Consider the following 27,729-nt stretch of genomic DNA (forward strand, 5'->3'; position numbering starts at 1 on the left):
GGGTTCCTGTGACGTGGAGACCACATTTATAGAGGAGGTTTTAGAATTTACTCAAGAATTTAAAGGATTTTTTTTTCTCTGCCTTGGATGGAAAATGAGCAGCGATTGCTTCGATCATCAAGGCAGGGGTGCGGGGTGATTTGAGGCCTTCCTGCCTGCCAGGCAGAGAGCTGCTCACTCATGCTGCCTTCGAAGTGCATGTGGGCAAGGAGAGGCCCCGAGTGTTGATGTGACCTGCCCTTGTGCAGTCATTTGGTGTCCAGGATCTGTGATGTGTGTGCTGTAGGCCTCCACCGGCCTCCAAAGCCAGAGATGGTGCCGTCCTGCCCTTTTGGAGCTCACACTAGATGCCAGGGCTTCGGTTCAGAAGTTTAAGCCTCTACGCAGGAGCAGGGGGGTGCTCAGATAACCTCAAGTGGAAGGAGGCTCTGGGCTGTGTCTTCGGTTAGAATTCACGACTTGCTGTTTCTTCCAGAGGACTGGAGATTTGGTTGCCATGAGGATCATGTGTGAACCTCCCCACCCCCCGCCAGTGGTATCTGGCCGTGATGCTCTGCTTCTTGTCCTTAGCGGCACAGGCTGGGGCTGTGCTGGACGTTTCCACGTGCCTTGGAAGCAGAGCGAGCTGGGGCTTTCTGCCTCCGAGGGAAATAGAGTTAGGGGTGTGGCATCCATGAGGCTGCTGGTTCCCCGAAGCACCTGTCCCTGTCACTCTGGGCACGTGCATCCTCAGGGTGGTTCCTTCCCCTTCAGGGGCAACAAGTCCTGCTGGGAACCTGCTGTTAGTGCTCAGGCTGAAGTGCAGTGGGGGCGCTCGACCAGGAAATGGGGCACGGGTTCTGCTCCTGACTCAGCCACCATTTGCCAGTGGCCCCTTGAGCGAGTATTTTCCATCCAGGAGTGGACAGATGCCGACAGAAGAGTTACCTGAGGCTGGTCACTGACCCTCTCCCCAGGGACAGGCTGAGGACAGGAATAGGGCCACTCTCAAGGAGTGCTGTGTAGACCAACAGCTCCCACACTCGGATTAAATAGACTGGTTCTGGGGCGTAGTTGGAGATTAAGACAGCCGTGTCTTGTTGCCATTCCTGGAATGTCTCTCTCACCCAGAGCAGCCCCGTGTTCTGCGAGAGCACTGCCGCTCCCCCATAATGCTCTCCCACATCCATGATGGGGACCCCTGGTCTCCGCCACCCCGGGTTGTTACTGTGAGGATCTCTCTTGTACAGCCCATGCAGACACTGTCATTCCCATCTGACAGTCGAGGAAACCGGCTGTGAAGCTGGGACTTGCCCACAGGAGCTCAGGGGCTGCTGGGAGGTGGGGACAGGAAGCCGGTCCCCTGGGGCCAGCACAGCCCTTTCTTGCATCCTGGGCACTCTACAGACATTGTGATCTGAGGACACTCTGACAGTATCTGTTCTTTGCTTATATGTTTTGGTTATTAGTTGTATCTTCTGATTATAAAAGCATGTTCATTATAGGAGATCTAGAATAGTTAGCAAGGTGCAGATAAGATAGTGAAATGTCGGTCATCTGCTGCTCAGGGAGCCTGGGGACTTCGTAAAACAGAGGTCACGCTTCAGTTCCCTAAGGCTCATTCTAGTTAAGCCACAGAAAATTTCAAATCCACTTCTTGTCCTTTTTTATCCCGTACCCCTTAGCCCCCACCCTGCCCTGAGCGCTTGATGTCAAGTCCCTGAGCTGCGTAGCGCCTGCTGTGTGACTTTCTGCCTGTGAGGTGGGGAGCTGAGGAGGCCTCGCTGGCAGGAGAGGGTGACAGGCCCGGTGGACCCTGGAGCTGCTGTCCTGGCTCCTGCAGAGTCTCCGCCCCCAGAGGCAGGGTCCGCAGGGGCCCCAAGCCCAGGTTTCTGTAGTGTCTGGAAGAACGGGACCTGCTGTGCCGAGGGCCGTTGCAGCACGGGGATGCCAGGAGCCCAACCGGCAGCGCCAGTGAGAGGCCTGGCCTCCTTCTGCTGCTGGGGGCCTTGAGTCTGGACTAGCCTCTGGATGGCAGGGAAGGCCAAGTCCAAAGTCAGGCTGCCACAAAGCAGAACTGAACGCAGAGCAGGAAGCTGAGGCAGACACCCAGGCGGACTGGCGGCCGTGCGGGAAGGCGGGGCGGAGGCTGCCGTCTGGAGAGGCGGCCGAGCAGGGCGGGAGAGGCGGGAGCTGCGGCTGCCAGGGCCGGGAGCCCAGGCTGGGCTGGCTGCTTCTGAGAAGGGTAAAAGTGCCCCAGCCATAGTGGGGTGCTTTCATTCCTGGGGCTGGGGAGGGGCAGCTGATAGAGCCCTGAGTCCTCGGGGACACCTGTTAACTTGGCGCCATTGACCTGTGGCATTGGCCGTAAGCATTCCCAGGGCTGTGGGCTTCATCGCCAGGCGCCGAGCACATGCAGAGCTCTGCGGGGCCCAGAGGGATGGGGGCGACCTGGTCTCTACCAGCAGGAGGTCAAGGCAGAATGTGAGTGGGTGGGCCTGCTCTCTGCCAGCTGCCAAGTTCACAGGAGCACAGATCAGGAGCAATTCCAACTGGCAGGGCCAGGGAAGGCGTCTCAGAAGCTGGCATTGGAGCCAAGCCTTGGAGGAGAGTAGGATTTCAATAAACAGAGCACAGGGGGTGGGGTGGGAGGGCCAGGGGGATTGGAGCCTTCTAGACTGAGGGCTCAGCATGAAAGAAGGCTGCGTTTTTGAGAGGACAGGGCGTTCTCCTCAAGCTAAGTCTGCAGGTTTTGTTCCTCAGGCCGTTGCGGGGAGTTTAATTCTCCTTAGCAGGGGGATGCGTGGTGCTTCTCATCTTGGTCAGGCACCCAGGCTGTGAATGCAAGCAGCAGTGGCCAAATATGTGGGACCCGATGTGAAACTGGGGGGGTTGTACAGGAGCCATAGGGTCTGGGCTCAAGCTCCAGTTTTGCCACTTTCAAGTTTTGATTTCCTGGAGCCGTAATTTTCTCATCTGTATAATGGGGCGTACGAGCCCTAAGAATACAGTACTCGTCGGTATGTGGTAGGTGGAACTATTACAAGTAATGACACCAAACCTGAACTCAGGTAGTTGCAGGTTGGGCTGCGGATATCATGTTGAAGAGACATCAGATCATCGACGCTGGGATCACTGGTCTTAGTAAGCAATGTAGGAGGAAGTACACAAACCTGGACCCCTGGGTCTCCTCCTATGGAGGAGAATTTGGACTGTGGTCTTCATCCAGCTGTTTTAGCTCGGCATTCAAGGCTTCTCCAGAGCTGGCCTCCCCTTTCTTCTCTTGGCTGTGTTCTCTGTTCTCAAGGGCTGCTCATCGAGCGCCTTTCTTCCGAGGTGCTGAGCCAGTCGGCTGAGCTGGGTGTTCAGGGAGGTGACCGTCAGGAACCCAGACCCATCCCACCACCTCCAGGCCCTATAGACTTGGGGCTAGGATCTGGGTCTCAGCTGCCCCCAGTATGTTTGCTGCCTGGACTCTGTCGACAACGCTGACTGGAGGTCCAGGCAGAGGCCAGACAGTACCCCCTTTTTTTCTGGGACTTCTGGGGCCCCAGCCTCCGACAGTGGTGAGGGCATAGAAAGATGGACTCAGGGAGAGGGTCCGCCTCTCCCCAAAGACCCAGCTGACCTGAAATCCCTGTTAGCTCACTCAAGAACCTCGGGTGGGCCCGATCCCTCCCAGTCCAGTGTGTATCAGTGGAGGACAGAGGCAGAGAGAAAATCCATAGGAAACAATCCTGTTAGTCCTCCCTCTGGGGAAGCAGAGCCCTGGCGGCCTTGCTCCTCCTCCCAGGGTCCGGCCCCCCTCCCTCCCTCCCTGGGTCAGGTGGAGCGGTAGGGAGTGTGGAGTGCCCTCTGGAGGCGCTGCTCTGCCATTGCAAGCAGCGAAACGACCGACCTCCCCGTCATACAGCCCAGCCTGTGGCCCATGGGACTCTCACTAGTGAAGATTCAGGAGTTCGGATGAACCTCGGTGGTGCCCAAACAAAGCCAGCCATCACTGGGTCCAATCTGAATTCCTCACCATCGTATTTTCTGTGATTTAACTCCTTGCAGCGAAATGCTGTCGGCGTACATTCTGTATCTCACCCAGAGACGCTTTCTCGGCCCACGGCCGTCCCGCTCGTCCTTGGAGACCCAGTGCCAATGCCACCATCTTTGCAAAATATCATGGAGCCGTTGAGGTGCGTGAGGTAGCACCTGCATTTTATTCACCCCGTGTTTCTGATGGACACTGATTTGTTTTCCTTTTATGAAATTGGATTTGCAGGGGGAAAAGCCCCAGATGCTGCTTTTAAAATCTGAGTGCAGCTAGCACCTTGTGCTCTCTGCCTGCTCTGTTCAGTCCTTATTCACCTGTATCCTCTTTCCCGCTGAGCTGGGAGCTCCCGAGGGCTGCGAGGGTGTCTCCGTCTTGGTGTCCTCACAACACGGAGTGCAGAGCTGTGTTGGCCTGGGTCAGTTGGGTTTGCCTCTATCGTCCTGATATAATTATGTCTCATACCCCCTTTTGCTCTCAGAAGCGTCTGGAATGGAATGATCACCCTACCTATCGTGTACCTTTCAGGCTACATCTGTGCCTGGCTTTGGAGCAGTCCCCTAACCCCCAGCTTGTTCCCAAAGGTCCTTGCTCACTATCACTCAGGGATCCCAGTCGCCTCCCCTACCCCTCCGGTCAGGGCTGGAGCTGGGTGAGGGCTTTGTATGGTGGTGATGTGTTTCATGGAAAGATTAGGATCTCAGGTCAGCGCGACAGGCAGAAACTGTGCGTGGTCCAAGTCTGTTAGGATGCGGGTCCACGTCAGCCACCGCTCCTGGGCACGTCAGCAATGATGGTTGGGGGAAGAGGATACACTGACTCCCTGTTCGGGTTCACAGCCCAGCTCTCGAGCCTCCTGGCCGGTGACGGACCTTCCACAGCCTCGTTTCTTCATCTGCAAAATGGATTTCCCAAGACTAAGTGGATTAAAAGCCGTGAAGTGCTAGGTATGCGTGTAACTGGTGTCGCCTCTTATGAGAGGCAACATGGACCTGTTTTCTGGAGCCTTGGAGCAGATTTCTGTTCCTTCTGCAAGGCCTGGCACTGGGGCTTTCTGGCACAATGTGCTCTCTGTCCTTGAGCGTTATACTCACAAGGAGGGTGAGCTGTTTACTCCACGAGACCCGCCGACGAAGTGAGAGAGTTGGGAAAACAGCAGCTCTGTGCTTCCCATTCGAGAACTTTCTGGGGAGTTACCTCCTGGCGTGAAAACAGCAAGAAGACCAGCACACTTGAAATTATTACTACTTTTCTTTCCCTCCTTCTCTGTTTTACCAACAGTATATATAACTGAATGCATTTAAATTGAAAGTATGGATATAACGAGGACTCCACTCTTTGCCAACGAGAAACCTATTTTTTTGGCCCATGTGTTGGCACGATTGAGAAGCAATATGCTGAGATGTTCAAGAGCCGTAGACTCAGAGTGTGGAAGCCGGGGTACAGCCCTGGCATTCCAAATGACTGGGTATGTGACCTTGAACAAGGTCACTTCGCTGAGAGACTCAGTTTCCCTGCCTCGTCCTGTGAGGCTCAAATGAGAACTTTGCAAACCATGGAGCCCCCCAGAAGCAGTTTAACTCTGGGGGGTCTGCTGTGCATGCTCTCGGCCCTGTGCGCGCCATAGAAGGAAAGCAGATGGGGTCGAATTTAAAGGAGAGGCAGCAAGCTGAAAACTGCACGAACTAATGTGTATCCTGTAATGGAAATCACATTGATTTTTGTGTTCTGATATTCTAAAACGTGAAACGATGTGGCCAAAGCCCAGGAGAAGGGGCTGAGCGGGCACGCTCCGCACGGGGAGGTCGGGACACTGACGGCTGGTGCGTGCAGAGCTCGGACCACCTCCCACAGCGAGGCATCCCAGGAGGCCGGCTTGTGGTGGCAGGGGGGCCTGGAGCTGAGCCACAGGGTGAGAAAGGGGGCTGGGAAGAAAGAAGGTGAGAATACGCGGTCTGGGCTGACTGGTGATTTGGAGAGCCACAGGTGCACACGTCCGGCTCTGCGGAGGGGGGAAGACCCGGGCAGGACCGCCCCTCCGAGTGTGCCCGCACCTGCCCCAGCAGCTGCTTCTGGCCTTGACGAAGCTGCTCCCAGCCTCCCTGATCATCCCTGAGCCCCCACCTGCTCCAGACCTGGCCAGAGAGGTAGGAGGGACCACAGGCACCCCTAAGTGGCCATGAGCAAGGACCTCTGGGAAGAGAAGGTTCTTCGTTTTTACCCTTGGCTGACAACCCTGCTTGGCCAAGCTTATTGTGCGGGTAGAGGGGGTGGGGTTTGCACCATATTCATTTTCTCTCAGCAGCTGCATGACAAAAGTGTTGGAGGGATCTGTGCAGAAAACATAAATGCACTGATGACCCCATGGGGATGGTAGAGTTTGTGAGCCCGCAGGCTGCTGTCATGCGGGTCCTCGGGGACCTGAGCGGCGGCCCTGGGTCTGAGCTGGCTTCCTGAGCTGGAGCTCCTGCCTTTTTCCAGAGCCAAGAATGCTTTGACGTCGGCAGGCACGTCTGCAGGAGCAAGGGCCCGTCGGGGCACATGGCCGTCTTGTCTTCTTGTTCAGGGAAGAGGCACCGTGACACCGAGCTGGGGTGCAGGGGTGGAGCTGGGGTGGGCCGGGGCTGGTGCCAAAGTCTTCAGGGATCCTGGTGGGGAGGGGAGTGGGGGAAGAGCGGGGCGGAATTGGGTGGCACGTATGCTGATGTGACCTTTCCCTGGGAAAGATTATTCTTAATCGTGAGAAAATGCATATCCCATTTGAGGGACGTTAAAATACTTTTCTTTTATGAAAAAGATTATAAATATATGCACTTTCCTTTCTGTTGTTGTTGAGAGAGAGAGAGAGAGAGCGGGGTGTGGTGCAGAGGAAGAGGGAGAGAGCAAATCTCAACCAGGCTCCACGCCCAGTGCGAAGCCCGATGCGGGGCTCAATCTCATGACCCTAAGATCATGACCTGAGCTGAGATCAAGAGTCGGACTTTCAACCGACCGAGCCACCAGGTGTCCCTCCTTCCTTCCTTCTTAAGATTAAGAAGTTGACAACTTTTTGTCAGTTACCACCCATGCTCCCTGGAACAAAGAGTAAAATATTATTGTCTTTTCATTTCTTTGTTCATTCTGGTGCTAATACTTGCTAGTTTCTGCTATGGGGCAGGTGTCCTCTGGGCACTGGAGGGGGAGCAGTGGTTGAGCCCAAAAGTATCCCGCGCTCCTAGAGCTGACATTCTAGGGGGAGGAGAAGAGAATGAGCACATGAATAAGAAGACTGTGTGCCAGATGGAGAAGGGGCTGACGGGGGACTTGAGCAGGGGGAGGGGGACAAGATGGGAGAAGGACGTGGCTTTAAGGGAGAGGTCAGGGCAGACCTCCCCAGGAAGGTGACACTTGAGCACATCCTGGGAGCTGGCAAGGGAGTGAGCGGAGCTCACGGTGGGTGTCTAGGCCCTGGGGCTAAAGCTCCCAGGCTTTGGAACTGCAGGAAAGGCAGTGTGGTTGGAGCAGAGAGAACAGGGAAAGAGAAGGAGGTCACGTCAGAGCCCCGCAGCAGCGCTCCCTGCGGCTGCATGGTAAGTGCGTTGGCCTTGACCCAATGAGACAGGAGGGCTTTCGGGGGGACTTGGGGTTGCCTTGTACTGCACCCATGATGGGGAACAGGCTGCTGGCCCTTGGCTGGTGGGACCAAGTCAGAGGCTGTTGTGGTAATCCCAGTGGTGGCAGGGGAGGGGTCAGGGGTGGACGCCAGGGAAGGCCTCGGCTAGAAATGTAACTTCAGTCTCTGAAGTAGAGGTTAAGAACCCCAGACCTGGTGCAGCCTCTCATTTCACAGGGGGGGAGACTGAGACCCCAGAGGGCCCTTGGCATGTTTTCTAAGACTCCAAATCCTAGTTTGCTGACCTTTCATGCAGGAAAAGTACATAAATTCTCTTTGAACTTCTCTTTGCCCTTGTAATGGGGACACACTTGGTCTTGCTGCTTTTTCCAGATGTTTCCCTCTGTTTCCCTTCTCTTTTCTCCTTTTGTTCCTTAAGATTTCTCCTTGTACATCTGCTTATCCAAGCTCGTTTCTTCTTTCATGGTTTATGCTCAGCTAATAGAGAACCTGGGGGAGGGATCGCCACCACTGGTGGCCTGCTGACCCTTTGAGGTCTTGTCCAAATGCAGCTTTGCCTTGAAATCCTTTTGGAGCTTGCATGCACTGACTTTCACTGGAGTTAAGATCGGTCTGCCCACCCCTGGCACACAGCAAGTGGTTGGCATTTGTGGAAGGAAGGTGAATGAATGAAATGACAAGGTGAGCCCATCTGAGTTATCATTTGATGGTGAGTTTTGGTCTGGTCTGGTCTTCACTGATGTGCCCAGACCCCCACCTCGTCCCATTTTAGCTCTGAGATTGTCCACAGCCATCAGGCTGCCGTTTGGGGACACGCCGCCCATTGTGGGTGGGATGGACTTGGAGAGGGAGGAACCACACTTCACGTAGGCCCCAGGAGCAGCCTAGAGATGGCTCCGGAGTTAGTCCCCGATGGGAGCTGAAGACCAGAGTGCTAGGACAGATCGACTCTGGGAAAGAGGCAGACTGGTGCCAGAGTGTCTGGCCCGGATGGGTTACTCCCGAATGCCTAAGGCTGGTGGCTATTGGCCGGAGGACAAGTGGTGTGTGGTGTGATTTGTGGGTGAGCTGGTCTGATTTAAAGGTCACAGGATTGGGGTGGACGGTCACCGCCCAGGCCCTGAGCAGAGCGCATGCCCTTTGGGAAGAGCGTACCCCTCCCATGCGGGCGAAGGAGAGGATGCCTGTGCCCGAGGCCCCGTGGGCTCAGACACTGTCCTCCTGTTATTGTCTTCCCACGCGTGGCCCCACGGATACGTGTGTCACGGGGTGTGCAGCCGGGAGGTGTGTCTGCGGGGATGCAGGGGTCCAGCTGCTGGAGCAGAAAGCCCATTTCTCATCTCTCCCCCTTGGCCCTAGCTGCTGGGCGGGGAGGGGCGTGGGGGCGGGTAGGTCAGAGTTTCCTTTAGTGCTCATCTGCAGGCTAATGCCGAGTCTAGATTTCAGGAATGATTCTCTCTGTACCCTCCCCTCCTTCCAAATCCTGCTCCGTTTCACCGCTTTTGATCTGTTTTCAAACACTTCTATTACCTGGTGTGTTTTTCTTTCTAAGCTGCTTGAGATCCTTTTTGGGTTTGATAAGAAATATAAGCCGTTCATAAGCAGAAGTTTGGAACACAATTACCTATTTAAAAAAATATTATTTAGACAAGACTGACACGAAAACTTGACGTTACGGGGATGTGACTGCTGACGTCGCTTCTTGGGGGTCTGTAGCTGGGGCTCAGGGGATGCAGAAGGAAGTGACGTCTCCTGTAGCAGCCCCAGCCAGGCGGGAGCGGAGGGGGTTGCCTGTGAACTTCTGAAGAATTCGTTGCTCCTGGAATGAAGACAGGCTAGAATCGTATTCAGCAGGAGAGGGGCACGGAGAATTTGAACAGGGCGGGGGTCTGGGTTCCAGGCTCACCGTGCGGCTCTGGGCAGGGCTGCTCTCATGTTGGGGCAACCACCGCCCCTGCCCCCGGCGGCTGGCCGCAGGACACACGAGACGCTGCGTGGACAATCGCAGGCATGGGGCGCCCGCTCGAAGGCAGCCTCGCCGACTGTCGTTTGGTTGGGGGGTGGAAGCTGTATTCATCAGGCGGTTTTAGAAAACAAGGGTGAGGCAGGGCTGCTGCAGGGTATCCTGAGGCCTGTGGGCCGTCCGGAGCACCGGCTGAGGGGCACGTGGGGGCCGAAAGCCAACCTACACTTCGCTCCCCAAACCTGTGGGGCTCTGGAACTGAGGCTGGCTGGCGCCGTCGGGAGGAAGGACACCTTTGTGGAATCTGTCCATCCAGAGCGGTCCTTCTCATTCACTCTGCCGAGGGCCTCGGGGGCCACCTGTGGCCCCAGGGAAGCGGCTTGACCATGCTTTCCAGCACCTGCACTCCCCCACCGGGAACGCCGGCGGGCAGTGAGAACGTCCGCAGACCATTCCCTGTACTTGGAACAAGCATGTGGCACCTGGTGAGGCTGCAGAGATGGTGAGCTCCGGGGCGGGGGGGGGGGGCGCTGGGGGCCCATCTTAGGCTCCCTGGCTTCTCCCCAGCCAACTGCCTCCTGCTCAGCCCCAACCTCCCTCCCTCTCTTCATGCCCTGCCCTGCCGGGGCTCCATGCCCTGGAGGCCCACTTGACCCTCTGGAATCATTAGCTGGAATTTTTTTGTTTTAACCCCAGTGCAAGGCTCAATCTCACAATGATCATGAGATCAAGACCTGCCTTGAGATCAAGAGTCAGTTGCTTAACTGACTGAGCCAGCAGGCACCTAGCACAGGCCGGAATTCTCTCTGGAGTGACACAGAGTAACAGTGTCCCGCCTCAGATTGGTGGCCTGAGCCTTGCTGTATGGCCGTGGCTGGGAGGACCCTATTCCCATGCCCTCTGCATCCTTCAGGCCCTGCTTGTTCCTCGGTTACCCCCCAAAGAGCAGCCCTTTGGAGGGAGCCTTGAATTACTCTCAGCTGGTGGCCCGGAAAGAGCCCACCCCCACCCCCAGAGGGCGCTGTCACACTGGGGACTCAGGCGGGGCCCTTGGGCAAAGATCAGGCCTCCCCTGCCCCGTGCAAGGTGGGGGGGTGCAAATGAGAAAGGGGTTACTACATAAAACATTTTTACCAGCAATGGGAGAGTTCTGCTGAAATTCCCGAGTGAATTCTCTTTAGCTAAGGACATGGTGATTTGAATTTCAAAGTCACTCAAAAAAAAAAAAGGCAATGGGGACTTGGCGAGTGGGCGTCTTCCCCTGATTTGACCTAAGCAGAAATTGAGTTTATTAATAGCTGTTTGATAGACACTTCACCGTTAATGGTGAAGCAAGACGGCATCAGGTTTCTGGGTTTTATCCAGTTAGAAATGCCCAATGGGTTAGAGGTTACCAGATGGAAAAGAGAGAGAACAGTTAGTCTTACACGGTGAACCCTGAGCAGCTCTCTGGTGTAATGGCATTTTGCAAACATATGAATTATTCCTGGTTTATAGATAAAAGAAAGTGCGTTCACAGTGTTAGTGTCCAGGAGTATCGTTGTTGTTAACTGAGCGCTTTCAGATGCTACGCTCCCGTGACGCATTGTCCCTTTTGTCTTATCAATCCTCCTAAGAACTGCGTCAGTAGAGTCATAGCCTCAGTTTACACACAGGGGAGCTTAGAGAGATGATAACCAGCAGCAAAACCGAAATTCCAGCACGGGCCTCCTGCTAATAAGACCCCTGTCTCTCCACCAGGAAGGCTGCCTTCCTAGTTTTATGGGGATAGCATTTGTAGGAATGAACTCCGACCGTCCTGGGAACCAGTTCTCCCAGCTCTGTGTGTCTCTGCTTAGCACCTGATGTCGGGCTGGAGAGTGAGAGAGGGACGTCCCCATCTCCCTCGAAGGCTGGTCACTTTCCAACGACTCCTGGTGCCCGGTGTCTCTTAAACCTGATGGTGGATGGGGTGGGGAGTGGCAGGAAAGACACCGCTCTCCATGGGCCCCGCCCTTGGAAACTTTTTGATGAAGGAAAAGCCTTGAATGTTGGTTTGGAAGAGGCCTTGCTGGCTTTGATGTAGCCTCACACGCAGAGCTGGCCTCACAGGAGTTTTTTTGCCCCCAGGCTCAGACATTAGAGTCACAGACTTCCCAAACAGTACAGAATCCGAACCTACCAGGTTGGGCCCAGGCATCTCTGTTTTTCTCAGAAGTTCTGCTGGTGGGGCGCCTGGGTGGCTCAGTGGGTTAACCCTCTGCCTTTGGCTCAGGTCATCATCTCAGAGTCCTGGGATCGAGCCCCGAGTCGGGCTCCCTGCTCGGCGGAGAACCTGCTCCCCCACCCCATCCTGCCTGCCTCTCTGCCTGCTTGTGATCTCTGTCTAATAAATAAATAAAATCTTAAAAAAAAAAAGAAGTTCTGCTCGTAATTGCGCTGGGAGCTAAGACATAATTCCCATCACGCTGGGCTCCCGCAGCTCTTTGTCCAGTGAGTTCTTCCTTGTCCTTCAAGGCCCAATTTCCTCTTCTGCCTTTGGAGACCCGATGAAGCCCACCTTCCTCCAGGGTCTGTGGTCATTTGTGGCTGTCAGTCTGAGTGCTTGCTTACTTCGTTGTACTGATTGGTTCTACAGCGTTTTTTTGTTTTTGTTTTCCTTTTTTTTTGTTGTTGGAGTATGAATTTTTTTTTAAAGATTTTATTTATTTGACAGAGAGAGAGACACAGTGAAAGAGGGAACACAAACAGGGGAGAGGGAGAGAGAGAAGCAGGCTCCCCACTGAGCAGGGAGCCCAATGAAGGGCTCGATCCCAGGACCCTGGGATCATGACCTGAGCTGAAGGCAGTTGCTTAACCAGCTGAGCCACCCAGACACGCCTGGAGTATGAACTTCTTAAGAACAGAAACAGTGCCGTGCAGATATCTGGTCGCCGAGCACCTGACGGGTTCTGGGTGTGAGAAGAGGCTCAGTGAAGGGAAGTGGGAGGTTGAGCATTGTCAACCCATCATCTTAGCTGGACCCTCTGACGTTCCCCAGAATCAGCTCCCTCTCTTTCTAATATATAAAAACATATTATAATAAATATATCTAATAAATAGAATAAATGAATATCTATAGTAAAATATTATATGTAAATATAGTAAATATATAAATATATACTTATATATAATATACCTTATATTATTATATAATAAACAGAAATATGTATGTATATTATATATTTACTTATATGTATATATGCATATATAAATTTGAAGTGACTATATCCTTCTAAGATATGCAGATAATATTCATGACCCTACTATGTCTTTCCTTCTCCAGACTAAATATGTCCCGTTCCTTCACTGGTTCTTTGTCATGAGATAGATTTCTGGTTCTATTGATATCCATTTACACTCTTTGGGAGGATTCTAGCTGGTCAGTGTTCTTCTTAAAGCTTCTCTGATCAGTGCAGGGGCTAATGGCCTTTGGTCTTCCTTGTTCTGGATCTCATATATCTCTCTTTTTCTTAGATCAAAGCATTCATAGTTAACTGCTGGTGGCTAAGACTTCCTTATCTAGTAGTTACGCAGTTGACTTTTTGAGTCTCAGTATATCTGTCTTAAATATCATTCCACTGATTTTAGACCCGTGAAAGTCCTTTAGTGCTTTAATTTTGTTCTCCAACATACTAATTTTATTACATCTGGTAATCTGCCTTCCTTGCTTTCCTTTCCTGACTTCCATTGAATTGATAATTGAAAAAAATATTTTTTCATTCTTATTTCCATTTTTCCTCAGAAGATTACATGACTATAGATCGAATTCCCATTCCTTTAGTGGTTCTCCTTAATTTTTGGATATAACTTATTGTTGAATGCAGTTTAACATTAGTTATTTCTTTTTTCTAAGGTTTTATTTATTTGTGTTGGGGGGGGGGGCGCCTGGGTGGCTCAGTCATTAAGCATCTCCCTTTGGCTCAGGTCATGATCCCAGGGTTCTGAGATCAAGCGCCGCATCAGGCTCCTTGCTCAGTGGGAAAACTGCTTCTTCCTCTTCCACTCCCCTTACTTATGTTCTCTCTCTCGCTCTCTCTCTCTCTCTGTGTCAAACAAATAAATAAAAATCTTTAAAAAATAAGGTTTTATTTATTTGAGAAAGAGAGAAGGGGATAGAGCATTAATCAGGGGGAGGGGCAGAAAGAGAGGGGGAAGCAGAGAGCCCAATTTGGGACTCGATCCCAGGACTCTGAGATCATGACCTGAGCCGAAGGCAGATACTTAACTGAGTGAGCCACACAGGCGTCCCTAAAATTATTTGTTGTTTCTATTCTGCCAAGTATCACCTAGACCTTATCTCACTTTAACCACCAATGAGTGCACTCCCCTCTTGCTACTTGTGTTTAGAGTTTTGCTTTTTGCCTAAACTTCGATGATTTTTCAGTATAAAATTTAAATAATGAAAATTTCCAACTTCTTGGATCCATATGTGGGCTTCCTGCTGTTTCTCGTATCCCACACCTGCCATCTGGATTCGCTTTTCCTTTTGCTGGTGTACATCACTTGACTGTTCTTTCAGTGAGGTTTATAGGAGATAAATTCCTTTAGTGTTTGCATACTCAAGGTGTCTTGCTTGAATCGTAGTTTAGCTGAGTATAAAATTCTAGGTTGACTAGATTGACAGTTGTTTTGCTTCGGTATTTTTAAAAAAATACTAGTCTTCTGTGAGACTTTTTAGAAGTTTCTTCTTTGCCTTTTATGTTTTGCTGTGTCACTACAGTGTGTATAGAATTATTTTTATCTGTCCTTCTTAGTGCTCAGAGTCTAGTGTCTCTCATCACTCAGGTCTTTCATCAGTTTTGAATGAAAGTTGGACATCTCTTCAAAAGTCTCTCCTCTGTGATTTCCTTATTCTGTTTTCTGGAGCACTTCTTAGACACAAACTGTAGCTTCTCACTGTATCCTCCATCCCCTTCCTGCTCTTTTCTTTCTTTCTTTTTCTCTTTGATGTGCAGTGCTGGTTGAGTTCTTCCTTACTATATTCTAATTCCTTATTTCCCTCTTTTACTGGTTCTTTTATTTTTAAAGATTTTAAAAATTTATTTGTCAAAGAGATAGGGAGAGTACAGGCAGGCAGAGTGGCAGGCAGAGGCAGAGGGAGAAGCAGGCTCCCTGTGGAGCAAGGAGCCCAATGTGGGACTTGATCCCAGGATGCTGGGATCATGACCTGAGCTGAAGGCAGCCACTTAGCCAACTGAGCCACCTAGGCACACGCCCTTAAAAAAAAGAAAAGATTTATTTGATTTATTTATGAGAGAGAGAGTGTACGTTGTGGGTAGGAAGAGCGGGAGAGAGAGATTCATGAGCTGACTCCTAGCTGAGCGTGGACCCCATCTCGGAGCTCCATCTCAGGACCTGAGATCATGACCTGAGTGGAAACCTAGAGTCTGATGCTTAACCAACCACACCACGTGGGCATCCCTTTTAATTTTAATTTCAATGACTATATTTTTCATTTCCAAGACTTCTAACTGGTCCTAGCTACTGGCTTTAGTTTAATTTTCATATCTTCCTGTTTCATAATTTCTCTTTTCAATGCAAGTTATTCCTCAACTGGTATCTTTAAGCCTTCTGCTTATTTAAAGTCATTGTGAGACTGTTCAATGAAATGAATTTGGTGTGGGGCTCAATTTGAATGACTACATTTTAAAATTTGTTATTGTTTTCTTTCCTCTCACACCCGGTGCCCTCCCCAGTTTATTCTCCATCATCAGGACTGGGGGATTTGAGAGACACATCCTCAGTCTGGCACCCTGGACACACCCTTAGCTGGTTTTTCTCCCCAGCCCCTAGGGCACAGTCCAGAGTCATGCCTCATAATAGCCCTGCAGAGCTCCTTTCTTATGGTGCTACTGGGGACATTTTAGACAGAGGCCAAGCTAGACAGCCATTCACTTTTATTCCTGTTTGAAAAGTTATGTCATCATCCTCCCACTGCCCTTTATAGCCTTGGCCCAAAGCAGGGGGGCTGCAGATGTTGAAAAAAATATGTTGAATAAATCTCTTTTGCCAGCAGCGGGGACCAAGTCCCAGGACAGGCTTCAGTGTGGAGCCTGTGTCCCATCTCATGTGACCCTTTGCAGGGACTGGCCACACCCTCTGTCAGGACCAGCCCCTCGTGGACCTGCAGTTTTCCATTTTCATCTGTGTATGATTTTTGAAAGCACTTTCCTTGTTTTTGAGCCTCCCTGTGTGATTTTGCTTTAATCTTTTTATGTACTTGGGTTTGGATTGGAGGAGTTGGTCATTCAGAGTACAAATTCACCATACTATCTTGACTATAAGCCGCAGACATGCTTTCTCTCTCAACCCAACATCGATACAGTGTTTAAGAAGGAAAGGGCAAGACTAGACCCAGTGGCATGACATCCGAGGTCTTCATCCAAGTTGATTTTCACGTTACTTAGGAATGTTAGTGTAAGGAGCTGTACGTTATTAAGATATTACTCAACCCAAGTTATCCAACCTATCCTTTAGGGTGTCATGAAAGATTTAATCACATGTGTGTGTGCCACCCTGACTATCTTATGAAAAATATTTTCTTCACCAGCATTGTTCCCTGGGAATTCTGGTGGTGGCTGCCACTGTCTTTCAGGTTGTCTATGTCCCTGGCTTCCCAACACTTGAGAGTGACTCACTTGGAGCACGCAAGGTCAAGTCCACACGGTGAACATGTCCTAAATGGGAACATTGCCTCACTGAGTATCCCAAAGAAACACTGGCATATTCAAAGCAAAACGTCACCAGCTACTACTCCCCCCGCCCACCCCCCACTGGGATTTAGAATATTTTTACTTCCTATGAAAATGCCACTGGAAAGTTGGGTCCCAGTTCCTTCTCTTTGCTTTTGCTCTGGCGCCTACTGGCCGTGTGACGTGATTCAGTAAGTCCCTTGTACCTGAGTGGCCCGCTGGGAGGGCCGTGCAGGGCTTCCCAAATGCCCTGATCCCCAGGGAGTTCTGGAGAGTTCTTCAGTCCCTCCTCTAGGGATTCTGACTCATCAAGGTCGGGTGGGGCCTGGGACCAAGTAATGTTAGTGAGCTCCCCAGTCGATTCTGATCAGCAAGCAGGCTTAGATCCTGAGTAGTAATGTTTGCACAGTGCTCAGCAGACAGCTCTTGGAGCACAGCCAAGGCTCTGTGGGGGCCTCCCTGTGGCTTCCCTTTTCCCACATTCCCACCCCCTCCTCCCCACTGAGGTCTACAGCGCCCAGGTGTTGCGTACTTGGTGTCCCAGAGGAAATCCACAGGACAGCTGGTTAAAATTGCTCTCCTCCAGATGTTTTTCTTTGATAAAAATAGGGGAAAGGACAATGCTTAACTCAAAGTTTTCATTTAAATTCTACCACCACTGATTTGGTCTATACTCTGTACCCTTTATGAAGCTCTGTGATATATAGACAAGTACGATTCTGGGTCCGCCCTGGAGATCTTGGGATTATACTACAGCCTGAAAAATGTAAGGCATTGAGTCTGGCTAACGTGGGAGAGAAATCTTATTTATATTTAATTTAATTTAATTTAATTTAATTTACTTAATTTTATTTTACTTAATTTTATTTTACTTAAAATTTTATTTTACTTAATTTTATTTTATTATTTTATCCTATTTTGAGAAGTCTTATTTTGGGTCAGGGGCCAGCCTTCCTTATACACTTGGACCCCAGTGTATAAAAACCCCAGAGGCTTTCTCTGGACTAGCGTCCAGCTATGGATAAACTCAAAATGGGTACAGTAGGTGGAGCTAGAGAGTCAGAGAACTGGAGAATGCAGGGAGCCTGTCCTGGGGCTTCTCAGGAAGACCAGTAGGCAGTCATCCTCCAAAAGGACTATGCACCAGAATCCCTGAACAGTTTATTTAAAAACAAACAAACAAACAAACAAACAAACAAGCAAGACTACAGAATTCCAGATCCCATCCCTATGAAATAAAATTTCTGGAACTGAGCCTTGGTCACGCTTAACACGTTGCTCATCTGATGTGCAGTCAGGTTGGGGAAGCACTGATCTAGAGATTCTAGAATAATCCAGATGTGAGCCAGGCTCTCTGCTGAATGATTTGGTCAGTGGGCTGAGCTGTTTTGACTCTGTAGTCCTGTGCTTTTCGAAGTGAGGTCCTCAGACCAGATTCCGCATCAGCATCCCCTGGGAGCTATTCACAGATGCAAACTTTCAGACCCCACTCGAGACTATCAAATCAGAATCTGCATTCTTTTTTTTTTTTTTTAAAGATTTTATTTATTTATTTGACAGAGAGAGATCACAAGTAGGCAGAGAGTCAGGCAGAGAGAGAAGGGGAAGCAGGCTCCCCGCTGAGCAGAGAGCCCAATGTGGGGCTCGATCCCAGGACCCTGAGATCATGACCCGAGCTGAAGGCAGTGGCTTAATCCTCTGAGCCACCCAGAAGCCCCTGTATTCTTTCTTTTTAAAGGTTTTATTTATTTGAGAGAAGGAGAGAGAGAGAGAGCGAGCAAGCAGGCATAGGGCCAGAGGGAGAGAGAGAATCTCAAGCAGACTCTGGGGCTTGATCCCAACATGGGGCTCGATCCCATGACCCTGAGATCATGACCTGGGTTGAGACCAAAAGTCAGACACTTAGCCAACTGAGCCACCCAGTGCCTCAGAATCTACATTCTTTACAAACGCCTCTGGCTGACTCAGAGGTGACTGAGAGTGTAAGAGGTAATGAGATCTGTGCCTCTTGTTCGCGTGGGTTCCATCCCCGGAATGGGAGCTCCAGCTTCCCGAGGCAAGGGTTGTATTTGATCCCTGGCCCCTCTCTGAGTTTGTTTCCTCCTCTCTGCTGTACTTCCTTCTCAAGGTTGTTAGAGGAAATCATGCCCGACTCCCATATTAGATTGTGAATTCTTTGAGGCCAAGGGCCATATAGTTTTAAAATTTCTGTGTGCCCAATGCCTGGCATTGAATGAATTTGCCATTTTGGCACAGAGAATTATCGACCTTGAAGCAGAAAAGACTTGATAGATTGTAGATTGTAGATTCACCTAATGAACGGGTGAAGAAATTATGGTCAAGTGACGTTATGAAGTCAGATGCTCTGTTATCCTTGCATGAGCCTAAATGAGGGGTTCACGTGAGGATTCATAGAGAGCATCCCACCACAGCTCCCACTCTCCCTGAGGTCCTTCTCCCCTTGGGGTTGAGTTGTGAAGGTCCTCCAGCCCCTCTGACCACAGCCATCTCTGTGTCCTCTGAGCTTCCACACCAGCCAGTGTGTGCATCACTCGTCTGCCCCGAAGCCCGGACTGCCTTCCTCCTGCATTCCATGCTTGCTGTGGATTGTTCTAGGGGTTACAGTGTGCTCACACCGTACATATCAGGCTCTCGGAAGACAGAACCACGGCTCTCTGCTCCCCATCTGCTTCCCAGCCCAACACCTGACACAGGCTGAGCACATGACAAGAACGGTTAACTTTTTGAATATTGATTAATTTTTTGAAAAATGGGCCCCTTTTATATATACAAAAGTTACGGGGGTTACTCTATTGAAGACCCGCATCCGTACTACTTCCTTCACCAAAAAACCCAGGGTTTCAGAGTTGAAGCGCTCTAGGTCATTTTCTCAGCCTCTCCGGATTTCCGCCATCATCGGTGACACCACGGGGCTTCATCGTTCCGTGTGTCTGCCCATCCAGTACGGCTCCTAAAACCAAGATGCAAGGCAGCCATGAGGCTGTAATTCATTTAGCTCGTCGCTCTGTACTTATCGAGAGCCAATTGTATGGCAAGTGCTGGCTGGAAACGTGGGATGCATCAGTGAACGAATCTGGCCAAAACAAAGCAAATAAAAAAAAAAATAATAAAGCCCTGGCCTCCTGGGGTTCACATTCTGGACAGTCCATCAACAAGAAGTATAATAAATATGTAAGTTACATAATGTGTTAGAGATCAAAAGTGCGATGGAGCCGGGTACAAGGCTCGGGGATGGCGAAATGGGAGGGCAGGCTGTAGTCAGGAATGGCCTTGGTAGGAAGGTACTAGCTGAGCCAAGATTGGAAGGTATCGAGGAGCTGGTCGTTTGATTTGGAGGGAAAAGTGTTCCAGGTAGAGAGATAACCAGCCAGTGCAGGGGCCCTAAGAGAGAGCATTTGAGGACTAGCAAGGAGAGCGGTGTGGCTGGAAGGGGCGCCAGGCGAGGGCAGAGGGGATGAAGCTGGGGAGAGAGGGAGCAAATAGGGCTCTGCCAGCCACTGTGAAGACTCTGGCTTATCCTTTGAGCCCTTGCAGGGTGTGGGCCAAACAGTGTTGTTTTTTGACCGCTTTGGCTGCGGTGTGGAGAGTAAGTTATAAGATGAGAAACAGGGAGTCCAGCTGGGAGTAAACCGAGAAGTAAATTGCAGTTAACCAGGAGAGAGAGGAGGGGATTTACTCCCATGGTTAGCTGGTTAGCCAGTCAGCCTGGGTCAGCCTAAGGTGAGAACCAGGGGAGGTGGTGAACAGTGGCCAGATTCTGGACGTGTCTTGAAGAGAGAGCTATCAGGATTTCCTGAGGAATTAGACGTTGGTGTGAGAGAAGGAGCAAGTTTACTCCAAGGTTTTTGGCCTGAGCGTCTGGAAGGATATAGTTACCATCAATCACGATGGGGGGGGGTACCCTGCAGGTAGAAGAGTGTGGGGTCAGCTGAGGTTTGGACTTACTGAGTTTGAGACACCCGCCAGATATCATAAAAGGAGATGTCAAGTAGGCCTTGGGGTACATGACTCTGGAATTCGGAGAGAAATCACACACATTTCGTGTCCTGGAAACCATGTGAAAAAAGTACAGAAATAGGGAGTGAGAAATCGTGTCAGTGTTGTTGATGGACCAAAGAAAGATTGTAGGCTGAGGATTTCCTAGTGGATCGAGCAACATGGACGCTGTTGGTGACGTTGCTGGGGACCGTGCTGGTGGAGTGGCCGGGGCGGGGGTAGAGCCCTGACTCAGTGGGTTCAAGAGGGAGCGAGAAGAGTGGAATTGAAGAAATGAAATCTAGCAGATGACCCTCTAGAGGAGATTGCTGGGAAGGCAAACAGGCAGGCCAGGGGATCAGGTCAGAGGGTCTGGGATATGCAACAAGGGAAATAAAGCAAGAAGGTTTTGTGGTCGATTGCATCGGTCGGGTAGCGGTGGGAGGATCGGTGCTGTGTTGAGAGGCCGGCAGCGACCAATAGACAGAGTGCTTCGCTCCATGCCTTGTGCTGGGAAGGCAGGCTCAGCTGCTAAGTCGTGATACGCAGACTCCGGCCCACCAGAGGCTTCCAGGCCAAAGGAGGGAGAAGGAGGACCAAGCCTGACTTCTAGCTTTATCCACACCACCATTAGTCCTGAGCGGCCCGAGGGTGCTTCTTCTTGGCCCGTCATCAGGTCACAGGCCTCTGGGAGCTGCTGGTCTGAGCTTGGACACCCGGAGGCCCCCTCTCTGGCGACGTGGGTGCCTTCCCTGGGCAGCCTCCAGAATCCTGATTCACTTTCACAACTGAGCTCAGCTGTGCTCCCCTGGGCCACCCTCGCTGTGCTCCTGCCACGCCGTGCTCCCCTTCCCGAGGTTCTCCAGGTCAGCATCTCCAGCCTCCGACCCGGAGAAGGGGTTTGCTCCTAAGAATGGAGTGTCTCTTGGGAACATCTGCAGAGGCCCCTAGGCCCCAAGAAGGATGATGTCCAATTCTGTGGAGCTCTGGCTTATCCCTTCTTTGTTTTTAAGCAGTGCTGTCATTCACATGGGCAGCGCTAAAACCGGAGGCCGGCCTCCTGCCTCTTCCAGAAAGCTTGCCCCGCTCATGTGTTTGCAGCAGCCCAGAGCCCTGAGCCCTGCTCCAAGCCAGGCTGGAGCAGCTGCAGCCCCTGGAGGTCTGTGGCTGACAGGGGCAGGCGGGAGCACCCCCTGACCACTCTGTCCTAGTAGAGGCTTTGGCTCCTGCTTCCTCTGCTTTGGCCAGAAAGACCGCGGCTTGTCGGAGTTTGTGTATCACGACTCAGGAATTCATCTGCCTTCCCAGTCCTGGTGAGCTGTGTTTGCCCTGCTGTTTCCTTCCTTGCCTGCTGAGGCCTGGGGACAAGGAAAGGCCACTGTTCAGGGGTGGGGTGAGCAGAGCAGGATTTGGTTGGCTGCCGTGGTTGCTGAAAACCCGACTCCCACCTCATTAGGTCGGCCTTGCTGGCTGTGGACGCCGGCAGACCTGGGCACCGAGGCCCCCCTCAGCAGGCCAGGAGCAAGCCCCCTGTCATGCCATGAGGCAGTGGGACAAGAGGGCAGGCCTGGCTTGTCATGCTTTCCTCCGCTCTGGGCAATTTGCCAACCCAGCGGCTCCTGGCTTTGCTTGCTATCCTGGCTGGCCGAAGGCAGGCCTGTGGTGGTCAGAGGGTGTCACTGTGTTCAGCACTGACCACGGTGTCATTTTCTTCCAAACAACAGACAGTCTGTCCCTCTCGTGCCCCTCCCCATGGCCCTGACTCTGTGTGGACGTGGCTGGAGGTGGCCTGGTCAGCTGAGCTCCGTCCGGGGCGTTGGGGTGAGCCTCGGGGCGTGGGGGCACACGGTGTCCTGCCGGTCCTGACTCCTCTGAGGTCACAGCCTCTTGTTTGCGGCCTGATCTCCGACTTGGCCAGGGTCCAGCTTCACGGCAGCCCTCAGGAGACCAGATGCTTTCGTAGAAGGGACTGGATGTACTCAAGGTCAGGGGCTTCCTCAGTTCTTTATTTAAAAGTCCCTCCCAGAATCCAGGGCGCTGGGGCTGGCTCCCAGACACTGCCCTCTTCCGAGAACTGAGAGGACACCGTCGTGTGGGTTGGATGTCTCCAGAGACAGCCGTTTCCTCATGTTCTAGGTTGTTGTTTCTGCAGCGACCCCCCCACGTCGGGGCCGATATCTGTGCTCGAAGCCCCGCTCGCACGTGCCTGACGCTCACCTCCGAAGTCGGGAAGGGGCAGAATTCCTTTCCCCTCCTGTTCGGGGACGCCCTGTGCTCTCCAGTGGGATGGCTGCTGGCTCTTCGTAGACGAAATAAACCTTGTTTATGAGGATCCTTCTCTCTTGAAGCTGGTATTCGGGGCATGGTCAAGGCTTTGCACATTTTGCAAGCAGAGCTTTGTCACGAAGACTATAAATCCTGTAGATAAACCCTGTACATAAACCCTCTATTTTTAGAGAGTCAGCTACAGGCCCGAGGCCACTTCTCGGGTCCACGGCCCACGTCTATGCCCTCTCCCCACGCTCGGAGCCTCCTCTGAGTCACATTCGTGACCAGGTGGTCCCCAGCCTCCTCTGAATCCTCATGTTCACGTGAAATATTGTGTCTGTATCTCTTTTTTTTAAAAACGCGTCCCCATAAACACCTTTTTAAGGAAAACGTTTTTCCTGAGACTAAGTCGTTATATGTCATCGAAAAGAGAGAAGTGTGTTATTCTACCAAGTTCAGCTTGGTGTGAATTAAGGTTTGACTTAGTGGCCCGTGTGGCTGCCGAGCCTTTGGGGAAGTCCTGTCGGGGCCGGACTGCACCGCAGCCTCAGTGACCTTCTGACGTAAGGGGCTCTGAGGTCCCTGGAGGGTGTTCAGGAGAAAGACGGCAGCACAGGGAGGAAGCAATCCAGACCTTCATGCCCCCCGGTAGTCCCTGTCAGACACGTTGAGAAACTGTAGGTTTCTGTAGGTCTGTAAGCTCGAAGTGTCGTCCGTCTAGTCTCTTGCCACACTGCAGTCACGCCGCTCACCGGTTCCGTCATTCATGCACCTGTCATTCAGCTGCGGGTCGCCGAGCAGCCCCAATGCCCCAGGCTCTGAAGAACAGGAAGAATAAGGCTGGTGGCCGCTCTTGGGGGATCCCCTAGTGGGGTGGGGGACAGGCTGGCCAGGCCGTGGGACGAGTGTCAGCGCTGAGGTGTGAGCAAGGTGCTGTGAGATGCTGCCGAGGACGTGAGTGGTCACACCTGCGGGAGGTGGCCGGGCGTCACGACCGGGATGTGGGGTGAGTGGGTGTTGGGAGCCAAGTGAGGGTTTGGGGTGGAAAGAGCACGTCAGCTGTGTGGCCTTTGGAAAAATTCCTCAGCCTTTCGGAAACTCAGTGTCTCCAGTACAAACCAGGACTGTAATACCCACAGAGATGAGAGAAGAATGATGGGGATAGAACAAGGGAGCTCTGGGCACACAGCAGGTGTGTTTTCTTGTTCCACACTGGGGAGACTGAAGGTGTGGCGCTGTCACCTTGACACAGGTTGAAGTCCCTCTAAGTGTAGCTTCTAAGGGTCACCATGTATCGGGGTGACGTGAGTGCTGGGGGCTTGGTGTCTTGAGGTCACAGTCACCTGTGGTTCAATTCACTCTCCCCCCAAGTGTGGCCCCCAGCATCTGCCCAAGGATGGAAACACAGGTCTCCATTGTGGACCCCCTCTAGGCTTGACCAGTCAGGTGGCACAGTGCCCGGCGTGGGGGGGAGGCTCTCTCCACGTGGCCTTCCCAGGCTCTCCTCCTGGCCTCTATCCCATCATGTGCTCTCTCCAGTGGGGCCCACTGCCGCCCCTTTGTGGGCCGCAGCAGCAGCCCCCTGCCCCTCCGGAGGCACTTGGTAGGGAGGGAAGAGCAGGGGCTCTGAGGCTGGACAGACTCGGGTCCATTCACCCCTTGGCACTGCCAACGCGTGTGACCTTGGGCAGGTCATAGAAAGCTGGTTGGAGCCTCAGCTTCTTCATTTCTAGGATGATGCTGACGAAACTCTCTCGGGGAGCTGGTGAGGCTTCTAGAGACATGCAGGTGGGCGCCCAGTGTGGCTCTCAGTGCGAGGTGGGCACGGGCTGGGGTGTCGGTCCTGGGGCAGACTCCCCGCTCCCAGAGCCGCTGCGCCTTCCTGGGCGTCCGGGCTGATCCTCTGTGGGCTCGGCTGGTCTCATGTGGTCACTTCAGGCTCAGGGACATGCTGTCTCCCTCCGTGGCCGTCCTCAGCGCCTCTTCCTCAATCCCAGAGTCGTCTCTGGTCCTAGCTCGGCTCTCGGCGCTGACTGTGCTCCCGTCTCCTCGCTGGCTTACAGCGACGCCAGGACCTGTGTGTCCGTCCGTGCTGCCTGCAGCTTTGTTTCCGCTTGCCGCCCCTCCCTCGTTGGCCTCGAGAGCTCCTGCTTGGTCGTCAGCACCCAGCCCTCCTGCGATGACTCCCCCGAAATGCCCTCATCCTTCCCTGGGAGATTTTCCTCCCTTGGGGCTTCCCCCACGCTTGGTTTCTGCCTCCACGATGGCATCCATGAGGCTGGATTATTAAGCTGCGTTTCTGCACCTGTTTTTCCTGCCAGACTATGAATGACTCAGGTGATGAGGTCTTAGTCATCTTTGTAATTGCTCCAGGGATGAGCTTGGGACTATGCACAGGGCGCGGCTTGGAGCGGGAGCTTAATTCATTGACCAATCCCGTCCTCGCTGGTTTCTCTCCATTCAAGGTTGTCCGGAGCAGCTGGCCCAGGTGACACATGGCAGACTCTTAGCAAGAATGAGTAACTGCAGGGTGCCTGGGTGGCTCAGTGCGTTAAGCATCTGCCTTTGGCTCAGGTCGTGATCCCAGGGTCCTGCGATCGAGTCCCGCATCGGACTCCTTGCTCAGCGGGGAGCCTGCTTCTCCCTCTGCCTGCCTCTCCTCTGCTTGTGCTCTCACGCTCTCTCTCTGACAAAAAAAATAAACAAAATCTTAAAAAAAAAAAAAGCGAGTAACTGCATCATACCTTTAGTTACACCATTTGCTTGTATGTAGTAGTAGTAATAAAAATAATGATAATAATAATAAAATACGGCATTTATTGAATGCAAGGCATATAAAGGTTTCCGTGCTCAGTGGTTTAACTTCATCTATATTTCATCCTCATAATTACAATATATTCTGATCTTCATTTTACAGCTGAAAAACCTGAAGGACATAAAAGGTAAATGACTAGATTAAAAAAAAAAAAAAAAGACTAGATCCGGGCCACACATCTAGTTTGTGAGGGTCTAGGATTTGAGCTCAAGCCTGTCAGCTTTGAGGGTCTGAGTCCCCGTATCATCAGGGCGCCTGGGGCTGATGTGGCTGTCTGCTTTCGTCAGCAGCTTTGCTAAAGCTGTTCCTTAACCATTTTGGGTAACCTCCCCCTCCCTCCCCTCTCCGCCCCCCGACCCCGGGGTGTCAAGGCCTCGAGGTTCTCAGGGCTGTTTCTGCTGCGTTTCATTCTCTGGTCTTGCGGCATCAGGATGACCAGTGTTTTCAGGGCACCCAAGAGCTGTTTGGCTCAGGTATCGTAAGACGCACAGACACAGAGACGACGAGCATGAAGGAAGAATTTGAGGATAGTCACAGAGCCCTTGAGCAGAAGGATGACACTCCGCACACCGGGCCACCTGTGGAAGCCCCAGGCGGGTGAAGAAGCAGAGAGAGGAAGGAGGAAAATGTGGGCAGGAGCCTTTCTGTGGTTTCCAAGGGAAGGGATGGACAGGCAGGGTGAGTGGACGTAGGACTGACCAGTGTGAGTCATTTTTGCAGGCTCTGGGCCTTCGGGCTGTTTCCGGTGGCCTGGAAGCTGGCCCTGCCATGATCAGGGCAGGTGGCTGGCCACAGAGGGGGTGAGTGGTTGAGGTGGTTGCGTTATGGGCTCTGGGTTGGTTGGTTTGCATGGGAAAGGCTTTCTCATAAATGTCATCAAGCTCTGGGACCCAAAGAAGCCAGTCATGGAGAACTGGATTTTAACCGAGTCACTAGTTAAGAGTTTTTTAATTTTATTTTATTTTTAAGATTTATTTATTTGAGAGAGAGAGAGAGAGAGAGAGCGCGTGTGCGTGTGCACAAATGAGTGGGGGGAGGGGCCGGGGGAGAGGAAGAGGGAGAGAATGTCAAGCCGACTCTCTGTTGAGCCATTGTGGGGCTCGATCTCGTCACCCTGAGATCACGACCTGAGGCAAAACCAAGCATCAGACGCTGAACCGACAGCACCCGCCCCCCAGGTTCCCCCAAAGGATTTTTATTCTTAAGAAAATGAATACATATTGCTGATATTTCTTTTTAATCCTAAGTGAGTGTTCTGTGGTGCGGAGATGGCCCTGGGTTCTCTCCGTGGCTAGCCTGGGGAGGGGCAGCCTCCCCGTGGTCAGCAAGGCCCTCGATGCTCCAGCCTCGGAATATGCCCTCCCCTCGTTCTGCCCTTGAGTCTCCTCATTCAGACGTGGATTTCTGGAAGCTGCTACCATAGCCTCCCCTGGGGGGGAGGGCGCTGATGGAGTCGGGGAGGGAGGGTGAATGAGCCCCAGCGCTGGGCGCAACACCTGTTATTTCGACAGCAGCGTTTCTCCAAAGTAAGTTACCTGACTTATAAAACCCACCATTTGTTCAGTGGAAAGGGGGTTTCAAGATTATGTCCTGAGGAGGCACCGCTACATTCTCTAGTCCCTCGTGGAGACTGGTGATCGTACAGGGGATGTCATAAGGGTGCTGAGAAGCTCTGAAGGAAGATGGTCTTTATCACTTTTCTCTACTGTTTCCAAGTCTGTCCCCCAACATGGAGCTGGTTGTGTACAACACTCGTTACTGTCCCCTGAGAGGATGCTGGCACTGTGGCCCTGCTGCGGGATGGCGTGGCCCTGCGCTGCCCGCTCGCGGACTCAGGGGGACTGATCTTCCAGGCTCGGAAGCCAGGGCTCTGGGGGCTCAGAGAGCCTCACGTCATTGCCCTGAGATCCCTGGGGTCTAACCTTGGCCTGACCCTCCCCGGCATTTTCCTTGTGCTCCTGGCCCCGCCCAGGGTGTTGTACCACCTTCTCCTGCCTTCTGGATGCCAAGCTCCTGGCATAGTGCCTGGCAAACAGTGGTGCTCCATGATCGCCTGTATTAATTTAATTTAAGTTGAATTTCCCATCAGAATCCTCTAAGGAGAGGCTCCTTTCTTGTTTTCCAATCAATCCCGTCCTTGCGTAGATGCATACACGTGTGCGTACACTTATGGTCTGTGTGGGTTCTTTTCATAAACAGGCAAGGACGCACTTAGACAATGGGACTAGATTTCACACAGAGCAGTCCACTCATAAACACCCCCCACACCCACGCGCACGCACACGCACACATCCAACACACAGAAACGCACACTGTGTAGACACAAGCAGACACACAGACGCA

At 52.2% G+C, this 27,729-nt stretch overlaps 1 protein-coding gene across 2 annotated transcripts in view; it reads left to right on the top strand.

Moving 5' to 3' along the window:
- LPIN1 (lipin 1) overlaps positions 1–27,729 on the top strand; it is a 128,342-nt gene that overhangs the window by 245 nt on the left and 100,368 nt on the right. The window lies entirely within an intron of this gene.

This window comes from Lontra canadensis, unplaced genomic scaffold, assembly GCF_010015895.1.
Source record: "Lontra canadensis isolate GAN:19392208 unplaced genomic scaffold, GSC_riverotter_1.0 scaffold32, whole genome shotgun sequence".
NCBI classification, from domain to species: domain Eukaryota; kingdom Metazoa; phylum Chordata; class Mammalia; order Carnivora; family Mustelidae; genus Lontra; species Lontra canadensis.